Below are 4,689 nucleotides of genomic sequence, written 5' to 3' on the forward strand. Positions count from 1 at the left end.
ATGTTACCTATGGTCATCTTGGTGAAATGTAAGTCTCTATTATGAATAGTGTTATATAATGAGACTAAACATTTCGTGGTCCAGTTTTATATAAACTTCTTTGTATAGAATATCCCCACTCGCATGTCTATTACATGAATGATCAAGATCAGATCATTTGTAGCACTTTTCAACATTTATAACATCTACAAAGCGGGTCATACTCGTAGTGTGACTAGGATAAGGTACCCAGCCTTATCCATCTACTACATACCATTTAGGTTATCACTTAAACATGATCCACCCGTATGTCTCTACATACATGTTTAAGTTACAAAGATAACCTTGGATATTACGTTATTGGTTTGTGGTTAATGCAACTAAAATATCACATATTTTATAGACAAAGTGAATAAAATATCATATATTTTATTAATCACATAAAGAGTTTGTTCATACAATGTCTATAAGCTATAGGACCCTACGAGATTTAGGGCATCAACACCAACAAAGTCAATGTAGTCCCATGTATGCATTTTTTCGAGAGCCTGAAGTTCTTCTCTCATAGCTTGTTTCCACAGAGGATTAGTATTTGCCTCACGAAAAGAGGTAGGTTCAACTAATGAACTGATAGTAGAAAAACAATGAAAATATCGAAGGTGAGTATGAGGTGCCCTTACCCTAGTGTAACGTCGAATAGGAGAGGTAGGGTCATGAACAAGTCCACATTCCACAAGTAAGACAGAAGGCTGATCAAGGTCAATAGAGACAGACACAGACTGTTCAAGCTCAAAATCATCAGAAGATGCAGAAGAAGGTAAAAAATCAAACGAACTGTTAGAAACACAAGGAAGAGGACTCAAGAGAGAATCATTAAAGGTTGAGAGACTAGAGAACATAGTGTGCTTCCAAAAAGTGACATGGCAGGAGATACGCAATCTGTTAGAAAAAGGGTCCCAACAACAGAAACCTTTGTGTTCAGTTCCATAGACAAGAAAGCAATAGAGACGTATATGTGGTTCTAATTTGGTATGTTCATGAGTGTAAAAAAGTACAAAACATGTAGAACCAAAGACCTTGAGGTTAGAGTAATCAGAAGAAGTACTATATAAGCGTTCAAACAGAGAAGCATTTTGAAGAATAGATGAAGGAATACGATTGATTGTGTAGACAAAGATAAGAGTGACTTCACTGTAAAACTTTGCAGGACAGGAGGCAGACAGAAGTTGAGCCTGGACAGAGTCTAGGATGTGTTGATGTTTCCACTCCTTTCACCCATTCTATTGAGAGGTATAAGAACAAGAGTGTTGAACAAAAGTGCCTTGCTGGGTGAGAAAGAAAAGGAGTCTGGAGTCCTTATATTTCAAAGTGTTATCTATATGCAGAACCTTGATTGTGTAAGAAAACTAAGTATGAACCATATTAGCAAAATCAATATATATTTGAGACAGGGAAGAGTGTTGTTTAAGGAAATATATCTAGGTAAACCGAGAGTAATCATCAATGAATAAAACAAAGTAACGATACCCATTGATCTGTCTCTTATACACATCTAGATGTGTATAAGAGACAGATATTAGCAAAATCAATATATATTTGAGACAGGGAAGAGAGATGTTTAAGGAAATATATCTAGGTAAACCGAGAGTAATCATCAATGAATAAAATAAAGTAACGATACCCATTGATCTGTCTCTTATACACATCTAGATGTGTATAAGAGACAGCATCTATCCCGTCCGCAGATCCTGAACCTGACATCTAGTAGAAGAAAAAGACACAGTTAAACCAAGGTCACACAATTGCTCGATGGAGACAAGATTAAAGGACATATTTGGAACACAATAAGTATTGGAAAGCTGTAACAGGGAAGTGTCACTGGAGCGAACATGGGATATGGTCATACAATTACCATCAACAGCATAAATGAGAGGAAAAGATGTGGCAAGAGCGGGTGCAGTTAGAAGAGAAAAATCAGATGTCATATGGTTACAACAAGCGAAATCAATAAGCCCTCTATTACCTAGGGAGATCGCAAGCGCAGAGGAATTGGATGAAATTGCCTATTTAAACAAGTCTTGTAAGTCACTCATTTAAAGGTAGATGGGGAAGGTTCAGAGGCAACAGCAACAGTAGAAGCAGAGCCAGAATTAGGTTTAAAAAATCGAGACTTAGAAGTATGTTCCAGTGGTCGCAATGGTTTTGTAGGACAGTTGTCAAGAATATGATATATTTTGTGATAATATCTGCACACGAGTTCGGTAAGGAAGCGTAACTCATCATCGATCGAACCATATCTAACAGGGTTCTATTTTTCCTCTCTGATACATCATTCTATTGAGGTGTTCCAGGTGCTGAGAGTTGGGAAATGATTCCATGTTCTATCATATAGTTCTGGAACTCAAAATCCAAAAACGCTCCATCCCCATTAGATCGAAGTGTTTTAATCCGTTTACCTAATGCGTTTTCAACTTTAGCCTTGAACTCTTTGAAATTTTCAAAGGATTCTAACTTATGTTGCATCAAATAAACATACCCATACCTCAAATAATCACCAGTAAAACTAATGAAATATTCATAACTTCCCCTGGCTTGCACATTCATCAGACCACAAAGGTCTGAATGCACTAACTCTAGAGGCTCTTTGACTCGATAACCTTTTCTAGTAAAAGGTCTTTTAGTCATTTTGCCTTCAAGGCATGACTCGCACATAGGTAAAGAATTTTCCTCTAACTCGCTTAGAAGTCCATTCTTTACCAACCTCTCAATCCTATTGGGATTGATGTGCCCTAATCGAAGGTGCCAAAATTGGGCATTTTCTTTAGGAGAAACTTTAAGTCATTTATTTTGAGTCACGACAGATTTAAACATCTCTAGTTATGGAGGGAATTTGTTGCTAATAACCTTAGCACATACAAATTATTTTCCAGTTTAGCTAAACATATCTCAACACCATCTTTCAGAATAAAAACTTTATTCACAGAAAAGTTGAGAGTATATTTACATTCGAGCAAGCACTTTATAGAAATTAAGTTCCTCTTTAACTCGGGAACAACATACACACCATTGAAAATGATAAATCTATTTTGTAAAGTCAAGTGGAGGCCTCCCATTGCTACAACTAAGATGACGTGCCCGGTGCCTACTCGCATCGTCATTTCAATAGCCTCAAGCTGCCGCCAGGATTTAATCCCCTGAAAAAGAAGTACAAATATGGTTAGTGGCCTCAGAGTCTATAATCAAGGCAAAATCATCATTCTTCACTAAACAAGTTTCCAAAACCAATAAATCACATTTACCTTATTTGGCCTTGGCCTTGGCCTTCTTCTTCCCCTTTAACCAGCGTGGACAGTTCCACTTCCAGTGTCCATCTTGGTTGCAGTGGAAACATTTTTCTTTTTCAACCGGCACTGGTCACCTACCCCACTGAGCGGCAGGTTGTGGGATAGCCAGTGCCTTCCCCTTCCCCTTACTACCCTTCTTCTTCTTCCACTTTTTAGTGTTGGAAGTAGAAGGTGCAGACTTACTTCCTGAGGTCAAACCCGATGGAACTTCTTAGATGATGAAGCAATATTTGCCTCACCAACCTTCTTCTCTTTGCTTTTCAATGAGGATTGGAATGTCTGCAACTCATTGAGGAGAGTTATAAGGGTGTAATCAACCTTGTTCAGAACAACATTGCATACAAAGTATAGGAAGCTTTCTGGCAATGTGTGTAGAATAAAGCTAACCTGACTGCCCTTATCGATGCAAGCCCCGTTCATCTCCATCACTTTAAAATGGACCATCATATTCAGAACATGTTCTCAAATAGATGTACCCTCTTCCATCTTGGAGTTGAAGATGCACTTAAGAGCTTTATGCTTGAGCTACCCGGACGGTTGTCCGAACATTCCCTTCAGGGACTTCATGATCTCACGAGTAGAAACCATGGGCCCATACTTCTTGGTCAAGACATTGTTCAGGCTGGCCAAGATGTAAGCTCGGGCCTTCTCGTTCACCCATGTCCATCTCTCATAAGCCTCTCGAACATTTCGAGCGGCATTCTGAGGTGGAATAGAAGGACACTCCTCCATAAAGATGAACCAGAAGTCATCGATGATTAATATGGTGTTAATCGTGTTTTTCCAACTAGCGTAGTTTCGCCAGTCAATTTATCAACAGATAAAAGAGCTAAAGTAGCGGTTGTCATTTTAAAAGTTGTTGAAAATAAGAACAAACTTAATAAGTTCTAATTAAATTTTTAGCAAAAAAGTTCTAATGTACCCTAAGTGAAAAGATATCTATTTTACAATGATGCCCTAACGAAGCAGGACAAAAGTCACTGTTGGGGTGATCAAGTTCCCCTTCACTGGGATGAGACATTTTCAACCATTGAACAGAAAAAACTCTTGTAACTGACTCTAACCCTCACCATTTTTCAGTCCATAATTTGTTAACAACCTTAACAATTATGCGTAAGTGTAACCCCTCATTTTAGGCTCTAGAGTCCTGGCCTAATGCGTCCACCGTAGGGAAAAAGCAGATTAGGACAAGAGACTAAAGCAACCCTATCCTTTTTAGGATGTGAGATAAAGAGTTGTACAAATACGACATCCTTTAGGAGGACACTCCCAGGGTGCCTAGAGGCGATGCACAAAAATGATATCCAACCTAAGAGAGACCATGGGATATGTTGTCACACGTCCCACTCCCACTTCCTATGAACAT

Source organism: Benincasa hispida, unplaced genomic scaffold (assembly GCF_009727055.1).
Source record: "Benincasa hispida cultivar B227 unplaced genomic scaffold, ASM972705v1 Contig245, whole genome shotgun sequence".
NCBI classification, from domain to species: Eukaryota; Viridiplantae; Streptophyta; class Magnoliopsida; order Cucurbitales; family Cucurbitaceae; genus Benincasa; species Benincasa hispida.